This window comes from Ambystoma mexicanum, chromosome 9, assembly GCF_040938575.1.
Source record: "Ambystoma mexicanum isolate Mex_15411 chromosome 9, UKY_AmexF1_1, whole genome shotgun sequence".
Classification (NCBI taxonomy): domain Eukaryota; kingdom Metazoa; phylum Chordata; class Amphibia; order Caudata; family Ambystomatidae; genus Ambystoma; species Ambystoma mexicanum.
This window is the reverse complement of record NC_090931.1, coordinates 20,097,297-20,114,543: the sequence shown is the minus strand read 5'-3', so window position 1 is coordinate 20,114,543 and position 17,247 is coordinate 20,097,297. Positions and strand designations below refer to the sequence as shown.

Genomic DNA, 17,247 nt, shown 5'->3' with positions numbered 1-17,247 from the left:
GGAAATTACTTTTTTTCTATGAAACTGTAAGATGCACATTTGGAAAGCAATGGAGTGTCCAGCACGTACACAGTCTGCTTTTAAAAGTGATGGCCCCACCCCGGTGATAGTCATGGCCCATTCATTCCCGTGGTGTCCCTCCCAGGACAGAAGAAAGAAACAGGATGAGCAAATAGTGAGTGGGGGCTCCATAAAGCCTTGTCAGGGCTGAGAAAGGCCAGGTCCGAGATCCGGGGACCCACCCGATGCCGGATCTCATTGAGCGGCGCTGCTTGGATGTGAAACTTTGCTTCGGGTGTATTTGCAAGAGGCCCAGCTGAGGCTCCAGTGCCAAGGACTCTAGGCGGGAGGGGTCCCGCAGAAGAGAGACCCAAGGCACATGGCAATCGTTAGCTCCCTTGAACTCTCTCTGAAGTCTTTCACGGGCTGCACTGGGTTGTTTGCTGCCAAAAGCGCCTCAGCATCTCTGGGGAGAAGGCAGGAGGCCGGCGGCTGCAGGCCCAAACCAAACAAAATGGCCGCTGGCACGCGTGAACTCTCACCCCGCAGCCTGCTTTCGAGAAGCAGAGGCCCGGGGAAGCGGCTCACATTCTGCCGACTGCACGAAATTATAACCTTTCTCCCTTTAAGCGAAAGCCAGGAATGTGGCCAGAAGCAAAATATGGAGATTGGAAAACAAGAAAACCCGCGCTAAGCTACAGCTGCCAAGTGTGGAATGAGCTGGGAGCTGATGTGTGCAATTCTGAGAAGAGGCGGCCCTCACCCGCAGCGACGACACGGCGGGTCCATCTGAACAGAGAGAGCAGTGGCGTGATAGGGAGGGTGAGAGGCAGCACCAAAGACAGAGTGAGAGGCAGCACCAAAGACAGAGTGAGAGGCAGCACCAAAGACAGAGTGAGAGGCAGCACCAAAGACAGGGTGAGAGGCAGCACCAAAGACAGAGTGAGAGGCAGCAGCAAAGACAGGGTGAGAGGCAGCACCAAAGACAGAGTGAGAGGCAGCACCAACGACAGAGTGAGAGGCAGCAGCAAAGGCAGAGTGAGAGGCAGCACCAAAGACAGGGTGAGAGGGAGCACCAAAGACAGAGTGAGAGGCAGCACCAAAGACAGGGTGAGAGGCAGCACCAAAGGCAGAGTGAGAGGCAGCACCAAAGGCAGAGTGAGAGGCAGCACCAAAGACAGGGTGAGAGGGAACAATGAAAGGCAGAGAGAGACCATTAAGATGGAGGGTGAGACGCAGCACCAAAGAGTGAGAGGCAGCACCAAAGGCAGAGTGAGAGGCAGCACCAAAGACAGAGTGAGAGGCAGCAGCAAAGGCAGAGTGAGAGGCAGCACCAAAGAGAGGGTGAGAGGGAGCACCAAAGGCAGAGTGAGAGGCAGCACCAAAGACAGAGTGAGAGGCAGCACCAAAGACAGAGTGAGAGGCAACAGCAAAGGCAGAGTGAGAGGCAGCACCAAAGACAGGGTGAGAGGGAGCACCAAAGGCAGAGTGAGAGGCAGCACCAAAGACAGTGTGAGAGGCAGCACTAAAGGCAGAGTGAGAGGCAGCACCAAAGACAGAGTGAGAGGCAGCACCAAAGACAGGGTGAGAGGCAGCACCAAAGACAGAGTGAGAGGCAGCACTAAAGACAGAGTGAGAGGCAGCACCAAAGACAGAGTGAGAGGCAGCACCACAGACAGGGTGAGAGGCAGCACCAAAGACAGAGTGAGAGGCAGCACCAAAGGCAGAGTGAGAGGCAGCAGCAAAGGCAGAGAGGCAGCACCAAAGACAGAGTGAGAGACAGCACCAAAGACAGAGTGAGAGGCAGCAGCAAAGGCAGAGTGAGAGGCAGCACCAAAGACAGGGTGAGAGGGAACAATGAAAGGCAGAGAGAGACCATTAAGATGGAGGGTGAGAGGCAGCACCAAAGACAGGGTGAGAGGGAGCACCAAAGGCAGAGTGAGAGGCAGCACCAAAGACAGAGTGAGAGGCAGCACCAAAGACAGAGTGAGAGGCAGCAGCAAAGGCAGAGTGAGAGGCAGCACCAAAGACAGGGTGAGAGGGAGCACCAAAGGCAGAGTGAGAGGCAGCACCAAAGACAGAGTGAGAGGCATCACCAAAGGCAGAGTGAGAGGCAACACCAAAGACAGGGTGAGAGGGAACAATGAAAGGCAGAGAGAGCATTAAGATGGAGGGTGAGACACCGCACCAAAGAGTGAGTGGCAGCACCAAAGGCAGAGTGAGAGGCAGCACCAAAGACAGAGTGAGCAGCAGCACCAAAGGCAGAGTGAGAGGCAGCACCAAAGTCAGAGTGAGAGGCAGCACCAAAGGCAGAGTGAGAGGCAGCACCAAAGGCAACAAAGACAAAGTGAGAGGCAGCACCAAAGGCAGAGTGAGAGGCAGCACCAAAGACAGGGTGAGAGGGAACAATGAAAGGCAGAGAGAGAATTAAGATGGAGGGTGTGACGCAGCACCAAAGAGTGAGAGGCAGCACCAAAGGCAGAGTGAGAGGCAGCACCAAAGACAGAGAGAGAGGCAGCACCAAAGGCAGAGTGAGAGGCAGCAGCAAAGGCAGAGAGGCAGCACCAAAGACAGAGTGAGAGGCAGCACCAAAGACAGAGTGAGAGGCAGCACCAAAGACAGGGTGAGAGGCAGCACCAAAGACAGAGTGAGAGGCAGCACTAAAGACAGAGTGAGAGGCAGCACCAAAGACAGAGTGAGAGGCAGCACCAAAGACAGAGTGAGAGGCAGCACCAAAGGCAGAGTGAGAGGCAGCAGCAAAGGCAGAGAGGCAGCACCAAAGACAGAGTGAGAGACAGCACCAAAGACAGAGTGAGAGGCAGCAGCAAAGGCAGCGTGAGAGGCAGCACCAAAGACAGAGTGAGAGGCAGCAGCAAAGGCAGAGTGAGAGGCAGAACCAAAGACAGGGTGAGAGGGAGCACCAAAGGCAGAGTGAGAGGCAGCACCAAAGACAGAGTGAGAGGCAGCACCAAAGACAGAGTGAGAGGCAGCAGCAAAGGCAGAGTGAGAGGCAGCACCAAAGACAGAGTGAGAGGGAGCATCAAAGGCAGAGTGATAGGCAGCACCAAAGACAGAGTGAGAGGCATCACCAAAGGCAGAGTGAGAGGCAACACCAAAGACAGGGTGAGAGGGAACAATGAAAGGCAGAGAGAGCATTAAGATGGAGGGTGAGACACAGCACCAAAGAGTGAGTGGCAGCACCAAAGGCAGAGTGAGAGGCAGCACCAAAGACAGAGTGAGCAGCAGCACCAAAGGCAGAGTGAGAGGCAGCACCAAAGTCAGAGTGAGAGGCAGCACCAAAGGCAGAGTGAGAGGCAGCACCAAAGGCAACAAAGACAAAGTGAGAGGCAGCACCAAAGGCAGAGTGAGAGGCAGCACCAAAGACAGGGTGAGAGGGAACAATGAAAGGCAGAGAGAGCATTAAGATGGAGGGCGAGACGCAGCACCAAAGAGTGAGAGGCAGCACCAAAGGCAGAGTGAGAGGCAGCACCAAAGACAGAGGGAGAGGCAGCACCAAAGGCAGAGTGAGAGGCAGCAGCAAAGGCAGAGAGGCAGCACCAAAGACAGAGGGAGAGGCAGCACAAAGGGCAGAGTGAGAGGTAGCACCAAAGACAGAGTGAGAGGCAGCACCAAAGGCAGAGTGAGAGGGAGCACCAAAGGCAGAGTGAGAGGGAACAATGAAAGGCAGAGTGAGAGGGAACAATGAAAGGCTGAGAGAGTAAGCATTAATAGGGAGGGTGAGAGGCAGCACCAAAGGCAGCGTGGGAGGCAGCAGCAAAGGCAGAGAGGCAGCACCAAAGACAGAGTGAGAGGCAGCACCAAAGGCAGAGTGAGAGGCAGCACCAAAGGCAGAGTGAGAGGCAGCAGCAAAGGCAGAGAGGCAGCACCAAAGACAGAGTGAGAGGCAGCACCAAGGGCAGAGTGAGAGGCAGCACCAAACACAAGGTGAGAGGGAGCACCAAAGGCAGAGTGAGAGGCAGCACCAAAGACAGGGTGAGAGGGAGCACCAAAGGCAGAGTGAGAGGCAGCACCAACGACAGAGTGAGAGGCAGCACCCAAGGCAGAGTGAGAGACAGCAGCAAAGGCAGAGAGGCAGCACCAAAGGCAGAGAGGCAGCACCAAAGACAGAGTGAGAGGCAGCACCAAGGGCAGAGTGAGAGGCAGCACCAAACACAGGGTGAGAGGGAGCACCAAAGGCAGAGTGAGAGGCAGCACTAAAGACAGGGTGAAAGGGAGCAACAAAGGCAGAGTGAGAGGCAGCACCAAAGACAGAGTGAGAGGCAGCACCAAAGGCAGAGTGAGAGGCAGCAGCAAAGGCAGAGAGGCAGCACCAAAGACAGAGTGAGAGGCAGCATCAAAGGCAGCTTGAGAGGCAGCACCAAAGGCAGAGTGAGAGGCAGCAGCAAAGACAGGGGTAGAGGGAACAACCAAAGGCCGAGAGAGTAAGCATTAATTGCGAGGGTGAGACGCAGCACCAAAGAGTGAGAGGCAGCACCAAAGGCAGAGTGAGAGGCAGCAGCAAAGGCAGAGAGGCAGCACCAAAGACAGAGTGAGAGGCAGCACCAAAGGCAGAGTGAGAGGCAGCACCAAAGACAGGGAGAGAGTAAGCATTAATTGCGAGGGTGTGAGGCAGTGTTGGAGGACCAGACAAGGGCAGCTTTAGAGGGAGTGTGAGGAGGCAGAGGGCAGAATGTGAGTAGGAGATAAATACCCTATGTGAGGAAGGGAGGGAGGAGGTGTGTGAGTGTGTGCCTGCATTAGAATGAGGGTGAGAGAAAGTGTTAATGGTATCAATGAAGGGGTCGGGAGTAAGCACTCATTTAGAGGGAATGTGAGAGACAGCATTGAAGGGACTACTATGGCACGTGAGGACCAGCTTAACACGGAATGTAAGAGCTCGTGCGAGGGCGTGAGTGTGCACGTGTGGTTGCCTACAGCTGCCTTCACACTGTGGGCTGGCCCCCTCGGGAGCCTGATGGGTTTCCGGGGGTTGCAGGGAGGGGTGCGAGGCTCAATAGGGATTATGGTGACTGATTTTAATAGAAAATACAAGCAGTTACAGAGTTGTTACTCAAGGGGGGCTTTGTAGAATTAAGTTTGAATACCACTGAATTAGAAGGCGGGAAAGGGGTGTCAGCAAGGGACAGAGAGAGCGAGCATTTGTTTAGAGGGAGTGTTAGAGACACCACAGAAAGAATGTGGGTTTCAGAAATAAAGGCACAGAAGAGGAAGGACAGCAGGCAGAATGCGGTGCGACTTCAGAGAGAAAGTGAAGAAGCAAAGGTGGGGTACTGAGCAGACAGGCAAAGAGGGAGTCTGACAGTGAAAGGCGGACTTACCGGGAGTGTGAGGCGGCATCTGAAGGAGTGTGAGCATCGGCATAGAAGGGAGTGTGAGGCGCCATCTGAAGGAGTGTGAGCATCGGCATAGAAGGGAGTGTGAGGCGCCATCTGAAGGAGTGTGAGCATCAGCATAGAAGGGAGTGTGAGGCGGCATCTGAAGGAGTGTGAGCATCAGCATAGAAGGGAGTGTGAGGCGGCATCTGAAGGAGTGTGAGCATCAGCATAGAAGGGAGTGTGAGGCGGCATCTGAAGGAGTGTGAGCATCAGCATAGAAGGGAGTGTGAGGCGGCATCTGAAGGAGTGAGCATCAGCATAGAAGGGAGTGTGAGGCGGCATCTGAAGGAGTGTGAGCATCGGCATAGAAGGGAGTGTGAGGCGGCATCTGAAGGAGTGTGAACATCAGCATAGAAGGGAGTGTGAGGCGGTATCTGAAGGAGTGTGAGCATCGGCATAGAAGGGAGTGTGTGGCTTCATTGGACGCAGCGTGAGTGGAAGCATAAGAGGTAACCCGGGGCAAGAGGCAGCACCAGAGGGTGCGCGTGCACAAGCATACAATGGAGCGTGGGAGATGCCATTGTGAGTGTCAGCATTAGGGGGGAGTGTGAGCAGCAGCACAAGAGGCACTTTGCAAGACAGACGGAGTGGGGGCATCATATGCATGTGTTTATAAATAAAGGAATCTTTTTTAATTGCATTTAATAGTGGGAACCAGTCTCTTTCTTACTTTCATCCACCTCCAACCTCCGGGTGATTTCAACATCCAACTGGATTCCCCTGGCTCTGCACCCACTCTCTTCACTGACCTTGGCACCTCTTTCCCTCGCCATTCTGAATTGTGGGCCAACCCACTCAGCTGGACACACTCTGGATGGCTTCCTATACCCTGACCTCTCTCTCCCTTACACTAGTCACCCCTCTCTCTTGGTCAGACCATTCTCTCCTCTCCTTCCACCTGGGTACCTTGGCCCTCTGACCGCTACCCAAAAAGCCCTGCCAACCTCGTTCACTAACATCTGCCTGGTGTCAGATGCTGCCTTCGCTTCCACCTTCATTCCCCCTCACCCCCTACCTCAGTTTGTACCTCTGACCTGATCTCCACTTGCCCATCACAGATACTCTTGACATTGTTGCCCCAGTCACGAGAATCTGCCTGAAACCTGCCTCTAATTGTAACACCTGGTACGACTCAAAACTTGCGGCCCTGAAACGAAAGTGCAGGGTGGCGGAACCGAATTGGCCAACTTCAGGATCACCCTCTGACAAACTGGCCTGCCACCTGCTCCGAAGGCAATACAGACTCACCATCCGTGCCAAGAAAAGAGCCCCCATACAGGAACGGGTTTCCGGTGCATCCGACAACATGGCTGAACTTTTCAAGGTCTGCAGGGAACTAGCCAACCCCTCCACAGTCTCCTACTCCCCTTCTCCCTCCCAGGCCCTCTGCAATGCACTGGCCACACACTTTGCCACCAAAACTCAGGACATCCTAATCACCCTTGCTACACACCCTCACAACCCATCCCACACCCCTTAACTTCCTTGCCCCCCCACCCCTCTCCTTCCTCCTTCTCCTCTTTCTCGCCTGTCAGACCTGAAAAAGTTAAAAGAGTTGTCCACTCCATGAATGTCTCCTTTAAACAGGTATCCCCTTGCTGGTATACACGCATTTCGCCAAATGGGTTTTCATCGTGGGACATTTCATCGCTGAATTTTTCATCGCCGAAAACCCTTTCTTTAAAAAAATATTTTTTGGGGGGTGTTTTGTAGGGGTTGGGGTATGATTATTAAAGTAGGGGTGGGTCTGGGGGGGAACCCCCCATAAATTTAAATAAAAAAATAGGGTTTTTGGCGATGAAAAATCGGCGATGAAATGTCCCACAATGAAAATTCATTCGGCGAAATAACGTAGAACCCCCCTTGCTCATCCAGGACCATCAAGGATAACATCGGCTGCCTCGTCCCTGCACTCGCTGATTTCTGCAACTACTCTTTTGACACTGGATCTTTCACCTCCTCCCTTAAGCACTCCCTTGTGTGCCCACACCTGAAAAAACCTTCAGCAGATCCTACCTGCCCTGCCAACTACCACCCTATTTCCATAACCCCCTTCCTGGGGAAGCTGATGGACAAGCTGGCCTTGCCCCAACTCAACTCAAACACCCAACCTGTTGGTGGTCTCACGACCATCAATCTGGAATCTGACGATCCAGAGGCACTGAAACTGCACTTCTGAACACCCGCGAAGAACTGCTCACGTCTCTGGACTCTAACACCCCTGCTGTCCTTATCCTTCTCGATTTCTCCTCTGCCTTTGACACAGTCAACCATTCCATCCTCATGCAAAGGCTCAACGATACCGTTGGTATCTCATAACGGGCACTGGACTGGCTGATATCTTTCCTTACTGACCGCTCTTTCCAAGTCATCATGGGCAACTTCTCCTCTCCTACTTCCTTCTCCACCTGTGGTGTCCCCCAGGGTTCTATCCTCTCTCCTTGGCTCTTTTACATCTACCTTGCTCTGCTTGCACGCCTCATCTCCTCCTTCTCCTCCAACCTCCCGTGTTACGCAGATGACACACAGCTCTTTTTCAAACTTCCTGCTGACCCTCTTGCACCGTCCATCATCCCTGACTGCCCATCTGCCATCCAGTGCTGGTGCCCTTCCCACAATCTCTGCCTCAATGCCTGTAAAACTGAGATCCTTCCCATGCGGACCTCTGCTCCCTCCATTTTCCCTTCACTCTGGCCCTCCTCCTTGGGCTCTCCCCCTGCTCCTTCTTTTGAATCCAGAAACCTTGGAGTCATCTTCGACTCCTCTCTATCCTTCCTCCCTCACACTCAGGACATTGCCAATAAGTCCCCCTTTCAGCTCTTCCTTCTCAAAGGAATTCTCACTTTCCCCCAGAGGCTGAATGTGACCCAAGCCCTGGTTCTCTCTAGGCTGGGCTATTGCAATAGCCTCCTCCTGAATCTACCTTCTTCCACTCTGTGACCCCTCCAGCTAATCCAGAATAGGGTAGCAAAACTTATCCTTGGGCTTAAGCCCACGGACTGCATCTCTCCTGCCCTAAAAAGTCTACATTGGCTCCCGGTCGCTGCACAGATTAAATTCAAATCCCTCTGCATCATCCACAAGGCTGTCTAGGCCCGGGCACCACATTATCTTCAACTTTATCTTACTAAACACTCTCCCTCTAGACCACTTTGTTCCTCTGGAATCAACTCTTTGTGTGTAAGGCATTTTGCAAAACAGAGGGTAGGTGGTTGATCGCTTTCCTTAGCTGGCTCCCTCCTATGGAACAGCCCCCCCTGCCTCTGCGCCATGAGCAGGACTTTCTTAAGTTCCGGAAGCTCCTCAAGACCTTCCTCTTCACCCCCTCCTTCCCTTCTTCCTGCATCCTCAGGTCTCTAACCTTCCACATCCAATCGGCCCTGCCCCTGTCTTCCCTTAGCACTTGCCCTGGCACACCATCCACCTTGGAGGATCACTCTTACTCTTAACGTGGCACTTGGCCATGTAGCACTCAACAACCAAGCACTTCACGAGCCTGGACAACCCAGCACTTACTCCCACTGCCCTTTTCCTTGCTGCACTTGCACCTTCAGAATACTAACAAGGCATAGTAGGGTTGTCCTTTCCTCACTTTCCCTCCACTACTCTTATTAATTATTGTGTTATGTAATGTATTTCACTCCCTTGTCCCCCACCCCCTGCCCAGTCGGTGCTTTGAAACAGTATTTTACTTGCTGTATAAGTGCCTAACAAGCAACCAATAAATAAATAAGTGTGGATCCAGGATTCAAACCTGTGTTGCTCTGCATTATTTTGATTGCAAGACAAATGCTTTGGCCCTGAGCTATACTCCCAGCCCTTATTTATGTCCTCAAATGATGGACAAGCATACCACAAAAAGGCAGAGACTTTAACCTTTAACCACCAATGCTGACTCAGCACAGGCACTTGATCAAAGAGTATGTGTTTGGTGTTATTATAGTGCAAACATCACTGGAAGGAAAGGAGTGTGTCATAATAGGTAGATGCACTAAAGCAGACAATATTGAAGCATCAATGACCCAGTCCAAGGTCTGTACCACAAGTTATGGCCTGTGAAGGCCAAGTTAATGGCCCTAGTACAGAGAGGGTGTTTATTGAGTTATCAAGGACCATAACACCCAAACTAGTCTGATCTGCAGGCCTATACAGGTGTATATACCCTTCACTATTTCAAGAGAAGCAATACAGTGTCAAAAGGGCTTATATTGTGGATGCAAGTGAGCAGTAGCCCTTGGAAGCATACGTCTGCTCTGGGTGGTATTACTAAAGAATAACTCTGAGTCCAAATACCCAGACGGGCTCAAGAAGATGGCAAAATACTGTTTTATTAACAGTGATCTAAAACAGGGAGATATAACGGACATCGACGGACGCTTGCTCATTCTCTACGATCTTTTGAATTAGTACTTGGATACAATTCAGCGGTATTGAAAGTTCAGTTGGATTGGTTGCTTTGCAATCATCTTCTGTTTTCTTTGACCCCTCCCTCCGTCGTTTGATTTGTTCTGTAATTAAAGAACCCCTAGCCGTCATACAAGTCAAATAATCATGCATCTGATCGCCCAGTGTCTTCGCAACACTGTGAGCATCACTTCTAGCCCTGTTGGGTGGAGCAAGAGGTGTTCTCATACGGTGTCCAGTCACCAACTCATGTGGAGTTAGGTGGTGATCGGAGCCAGGCTAATTCCTATTTTATTTTAATTCCTAAGTTCATACAAGGCAAGGCATAGGCAATATAGCCATCCCATTTTCGATGTTATTCAGATCTTGGCTACCCTCTCTTTGAGAAGCCCATTTAATTTCTCAAAAACTCTGTTCACCTGCAGGTGATACGTGTACGAGAATGTGTGTTTTATACCTAAAAGAAGTTTGATTTGGTCAAACAACTCATTAATGAAGTACGGTCTATTACCAGATCTCAGCACTTCACACATACCCCATATTTTAAACACCTCACCCACTAAGAATTTTGCTGCGCACGTGGCATCAGGATGCATACAAGGACCAGCTTTGATCCAGCGGGAAAAAGGCCACACTACCACTAATAGATATCTATATTCATTACAAGTTTGTAACATATCCACATGGTGTATATGCACATGCTGAAAGGGACCATTTGGGTGGAGTATTGCTCCTCTCACTTTCCTTAGTGTATGCCCTGCCATACATTTATGCACACAATACAGTGAACAATGACCTGTCAATATGCTGTAACAGATTGGGCATGAACCAGTCTTCTGTAATCGTGGCAGCAAGACTTTCCCTGGTTATTTGCATGGGGTAATGGAACTGCTCAAGCTTGACTTTTAATAGGATCAGAGGTGACACTGACTTTCCAGTGCTATCTGCCTCCAGATCACTTCAGTGGGGGATAAAGAACACCACCTCCGTTTCCATAACTCTTGCTCTACCTGCAACACTCTGCCTTGAATCTCTATCAATTGTGTAATGGACAACATATTAAAGCCTTCTCTCACCAACATGCATCTGCCTGACAATTTTTTTACATCTTCAGTTTCTAAACTAGAAATGTCAGAAGAATATGCTACCCTCTTGGCTTCAAAGTCTGCGACTTCATTTCCAGGAGAAATACATTTCTGAGGCTGAGGGATCCTCAATCGTACATGTTTGCAGTCCTCAAGGACTGCAAACACGTACGAACGAGGATCCCTTAGCCTATTAGGCGCCTACCCCATTCAAGACAGAAAGAGAGAGGAGCTCTCTACTACGGTCTATACAGGAACCACCACCAATGAACCATCCGGGCCTACATACCTACACGATAGCCTTGATAAGGACCCTAGAGGTTGAAACATGTGTCGGCTGGCCACAAAAGACTATGGGGGTCATTCCGAGTTTGGAGGCAGCCATGGTGCTATTAGCACCATGGCTGCCTCCAAACTCGGGTCTGGGTCCGGGTAGTCGGAATGGGGACTTACCGGGACATTCCGACCTATGCGGACCCTCTAAGTCCCCATTTTGAAAACCATTCCCCATTCCCATTTGAGCCCCCATAATCCTCATGAGCCTCATGGATGTGCTGTTCGTATGTGATGAGCGCAGCGACATCCCCTGGGAACTTCACCATTATGGAGGTGTACCTCCTGAAGGCATATAGCCAATTCATGATGTTCCTTTCCTTCTTCACTCTCTTCCTGCTATCCCTCCCGTCATCCTCTTTCTTGGCCTCGTTTGCTATGTCCAGCCCCACCTTCTCTAGCTCGAGAAAGGTAAATATGTCGATGAAGACCTTGCTCCAAATTTGTTCCTTGATTTCCAAGGGCACATGTCACACTAAGCCTTTAGCGCTAGTGATCATAGCTGTGCACCCAGGGCCCCTCCTGACCCCCAATGCTAATGTGCACATGTCTGCTACTCTTTTCACCCATTGGACAGCCCTCTTTTCGAGCCCCCATGCTTCCCCAGGAAAGCCCATTGGAAGGGGACCAGTGGTCTCCCTTCTTGCTTGATCTCCCCTGCTTAGCTCGGGAGCTGGGCCCCCCCTGTGGTGACTGACTGTGTGCAGCTGTACCCCTCGCCTGCGCTCCCCCGCCCACAATGGCTGCATCATTTCCCCCTGTTGCAGGCCTCCATCTTTCCCCCAACGCTGCACTTGTGCTGCCTTCCACATTAGCCCCTACCTGCAACCCATAGTTATCCCTGCAAACATTCACCTTCTGGACCCACCTGCAACTTTTCATCGCTTTCTCTACATACATCTCTACCATTCATGCGATACTCTCACCCAATGCGTCCTGGTCTGCCGCCGCCGTTAATGCCCCTAGTGGCTTCTTAGCCATGGCATTCGCCTGCTGCTTCTGCTTTGGCGAGTCTGTCTCCCGATTAGCTTCTGCCACCTTCAACGATGCCTTCCTGGCTCTTTGTGGTCTCTTGGCTACTGGTGTGTCATTCTCCTCTTCCATGCTTTACCTTTTTAGAGCTGTGTCCATTCCCTCCGATGCTTCAGAGTATCCCCCCATGTCTTGCTCTCCTTCGCCTTGGGCTCTGGTCGCCCACCCTCCGGGAGTGTGTCTGGCATGCATTTCTCACCCTCGGTATCTTCCAGGACTACCAAGGTCTCTCGCTCTTTCTCTTCTGAACCGTCAAGGCCCTTTTATGTGAAGTAGCGCTTTATTAGATGGATGATGATGCAGAATTTACTCTCACACCAAATAATAAGACCGACTCAGGAAGTTAGCAAAACAACGCTGTTTTATTATCAATTGTCTAAAACAGGGAGTACAATGGACATCAACAGACATCGCACAGAATAATCTCTCTGAACATTTCATGAAAAAGACATTTTACAGTAACAACTCGTCATCATTTACATCATACTAGGTGGCAAACTAAGAAAACGTACTTGGGATTGTGGTTTGCTTACTGGAAAACATCTAGGTATACTTTCTATGGGGGATAGGATTGTTATTGGGTCTCTACAATCAGCTGGACAACTATGCCCACCCCTAGTGCAAGTCATCTTCATTGTCATAAAATACATGACTTTTCATTGGCTCTCAAACTATAGGGTTCTTTGCTACATGGCCCTCTATAATTGATTGGCACGCTTGTACCCTTGTGGAATATTCCACTCGGTAGCAGCACGCAAGCTGGGACCCCAGGTGTTAGCGGGTGGACTTGACCATGTCTCCCCATCCCAATTAGTCTCACATCCATCATCACTCATGCCCTCGGCCAAATGAAATGTCTTTGAACTCGGCGTTGAAAAGTATCACTACACCTGTGAATAGAAGGGAGTGTGAGCATGTTCTTACCTTCAAGTCTCGGCGTAGCTTGCTCATCTCCAGACCATGTGACAGGAGATCGTGTTTGAGCTCCTTCTCCTCTTATTTAATGGTATTAAAAGAATAAACCTGGCACTCATGGCATTTTTTCTTTACACCTTAACAGGGGATTGTCTTGCTTCTCACGTTCTTTGTATCTCTTGAAGATAGATAAGCGGTTCAGCTGTTTTTCTTTACAGAACCACACTTCCAGCCCTTATGTTCATGAGGTCCTGGTTTACTAAAACACGACGTGGAACATCCAGATTCTATATAGTGGCATCTATATTATGCCGGCACCGCCTGCAGTCTATTCACTACATATAGCCAGCCTTCATGATTACTTAGTCTACTTGCATTACAGCATCTGTAAAGTTTATAAATGGTTTTTATTTTCTTCAATGCTCTTCATATGTGCAATCTTCATTTCGCACATGAAAGGTCACTCGATCCTTTACTTCGTCATCAGATTCTATACAGTCTATCCATCTTCTCTAATGGCATCTCATGTTTGCGTGTCGTCTTTGCTTCATAAAACATCACCAATCTTCTCTTTCAGTCATCTTTACACGTCTTCAGGGATCTCCCCTAAGAGACTGTCAGCTCTCTGAGAATACATAACGAAAGGTTTTCTCAAGGGAGGCATCATTACTGGTGTTTTGTTTGGCACAATTTCCGGTTCCCACCATATAGGCAAAACGGGGGCAGAACTTCCGGTAGAGGCGTTTGGCTCCTCCTCTACACCCATCCCTATGGTTGATTCATCGACCACTCCTCCATCAGTCTTTACATCTAGACATGCTATTCAGAAGAACTGTTTGTTTGGAGTCAATATCTTCATTACTCCATTCAAAGATCGTGCTGACTTTACATGGTCATCAATGCTCCAGGTCATATGGATGCACTGTCCATTCGGGTTACAGTAAACCCATATTTCCACATACTTCTTGTGGTTCCTCAGATACAAGAAAGTTATTCCCTTAGGTGCCTGAATGCTGGCTTCTACGTATTTTCTGATTTCTTCATCTGTCAATTCCTTGGGTCCAGACACTGATTCAGCATCGATCATAATCTCCATTCCTACTGCCTTCTTCGCTGTCTTCTTACACTGTGTGATTATTATCCTAATCATACAGAATCCAAACATGATCATCACTAGTAGTTCTCCAAGAAACTGAAAGATATTCGCCATCCATTGTGGAACCCATGAGAAGATCTATTCAAACCAGCTGTCATCTGCAATGTTTTCTACTTCATCTTCCATTTTGTTGTGCAGCTTTGTCAACAATGTTAAGACCTCTGTCAAGGTTCCATTCTCGTCATTTTGAGAAGGCATGAATGTGCAATATGATGGCCCAATTCTGGCACACACACCTCCATCCATAGCTCTAACAATGTGCAGGACATATCTGTTCTGAAGAGTCATCAACCTTATGGCTCTCAGCTCTTCCTTGATTGCGTATAATCCTTTTATCGTAGTGTTGAACGTCTGTAGGAGCTCCCATCTGGTTATTTGTAAGCATTTAGCATTCGCCATCATCTGGATTCCTGGCACAAAGATAGTTGTGAATATCGCTGAAGTGTGACTGAACAACCTGTGTTCACATGGAATGGCATCAAAGGCTTCTATCAATTTAGCCGAACAGTAATTCTCCCATTTTGTTTGGTTGAGAAATCCAAACTATCTCTTCTTTCTCATGTGAGCATCTGCTTTTGGAAACCCTCCAATGTTTTTTACATTTTTAAATTTTATTGTGCATTAGTTTATGTGAAGACAAACTTTAAGCACATTACAAAAACAATTAAAAAGAAAATCAAATTTATCCTTCATATTTAAAATCACCTAAAATTACAAAAGAAAGTTGTACAAACAATTAGAAACAATCACTAAAATCTAAAATCATCACAATTAAAATGAAATGAGGTATCAGATGATCGCACCTGATTTACTTTAAATTCTCTTTCACTTCTGACTGATTTTTAGAAACAAGTTCCAAATATCAAAAACGGCAGCACTGACCACAATAGATTAAACGCCCATGATTGTTGAACAAAATTGATCCTCTCTTATATTAGACATGGCACTTATGAACTGGTGGAAACCCTTCTTCTATAGATCCACTAAGGTAGGACATGATGTTAACACGTGTCCAGCAGTCTCTATCTCTGACTTACATCTTCTGCACAAAACATCACAAGGAACGGTGACATACCGACGAATAGTGAATCCTCTCTGTTGGGAGTATGTTTAAACGGAGGTGGAGGATGAAACACTTTAACTCATAACTACTACTTGATAGCATTGTGGGGAATTACCATTTAGCCTTCGCCATCGCCTGGATCCCTGGTATAAAGATAGTTGTGAATATCATCACAAGGAATCGTGGCATACCAACGACTAGTGAATTCTCTGGTGGGGAGTATATTAAAACAGAGGTGGAGGAGGAAACCCTTTAACTCATAACTACTAGTTTTGATTAGATAGCTGTGTGGATAATTACCATTTAGCCTTCACCATCGTCTGGATGCCTGGCACAAAGATAGTCGTGAATATCGCTGAAGTGTGACTGAACAACCTGTGTTCTTACGGAATGGCATCAAAGGCTTCTATCGATTTAGCTGAAAAGTAATTCTCCCTTTTTGTTTGGTTGAGAAATCCAAATGTTCTCTTCTTTCTCATATGAGAATCAGCCTTTGGAAACTCTCCAATGTTCAGGTCACATTTTGGAATCACTAATGCTGGAACATAAATGAGTACTATGGAACTTGTCCCTCCACAATCCTTGGGCAGCTTCATGTGGGCTCTGGATTCACAGGCCCAGTTTCGATCCATCAGGACAGCTGTCCCTGCTCCCATCCTAATGATGTCAACTGTAGTTTTGCAACCCACGACATTAGACACGCAGCATTAATTCTCTGTACTTCAGGCAGATATTCTGATTGCTGTGCAGGACATCAGTCCTCCTTCCCATCCTTTCGTGGATTTCACTTGTCCATAAACTAAGACCTGTGTTTGTTCCCAATATTCAGGCCATCCAGCTACTTGCAGTTTATCAGGGCAATTCAGTTTCTTCGTCTCTGCAACTACTACTTCTTCATGTCCTCTCTCAGGTTATGTAAGGATCTTGTTTTTCCGCACAGGTTCCTTGTCCATCTGCATGGTCTTTTGATATTGATATTTTATTTCTATCTCACTCATACACAAGTGTTTCAGAGCGTGACAAGGCAAGGGAGGGGAACAGGGGAGAACAAAACAGCGATCTTACTATCTTACTAGGCCCAGTGACATTGAAAACGTGCAAGTGCATGGGAAAGGGAAAGGGGAAAAGTGCATGGAAGGGGGGAGTCGAAAGTGCGGAGCAAAGGAGAAACAGATAAATATTAATAAATAAAAAAATAATAAAGTCAGCAAACAGTGGTAGTGTAGCCAGAAAATGGCAAGTGCTAGGTTTAAGGCAGCAGACAGGATAGGTCTGATAAGTGCAGGAAGAAAAAGGGGGGCTGTATGGCTACAGATACAGACCCCAGTGCAAGGGGTGGTCCGGAGGCAGTGCAGGGGGGTGGCAGGGTGAGCAGGTACCTGGGCCCGGAGAACAGAGGGTGGCCAGGTGCACAGTGCCAAGAGAGAACAGGTCAGCAGGGGGGAGGGGGAGCAAAGGCAGAAGCAAAGAGGAAGGTCTTGAAGTTCTTCTGGAACCGGAGATAGTTCTCCTCAAGTTTCAGAGTGGCAGGGAGGCTATTCCAGAGGGATGCCCATGCCGACGACAGAGATCTACCCCAAGCTCATTTTTTTGAAAAAAGACTGACCCGGAGGGAGTTAGAGGTAGAGGAGCGAAGGTCTTGAGAGGGGGGAGGTATTTGCAGAGGGATGGCTGAAGGTCTTTTGGACCCAGGCCCCAGGCATCTTGTTTTTCCACACAGGTTCCTTGTCCATCTGCGTGGTCTTGATATAATCATCCTTGAATGGAAACAACCATTTCGATCTCCATCGCAAAGTGGCCCAACTTCCTTGGAACTGGCCTCTTGTCATGCATGCTGCAAGGTGACCGAGACATCTGGAATCA

The 17,247-nt window shown here is 49.1% G+C and overlaps 1 protein-coding gene and 1 pseudogene across 1 annotated transcript in view; both read left to right on the top strand.

The window, feature by feature from the left end:
• Positions 1-3,007, top strand: part of LOC138487596 (octapeptide-repeat protein T2-like) — a 44,972-nt pseudogene extending 41,965 nt beyond the window's left edge.
• Positions 1-17,247, top strand: part of CLMP (CXADR like membrane protein) — a 456,485-nt gene that overhangs the window by 243,098 nt on the left and 196,140 nt on the right. The window lies entirely within an intron of this gene.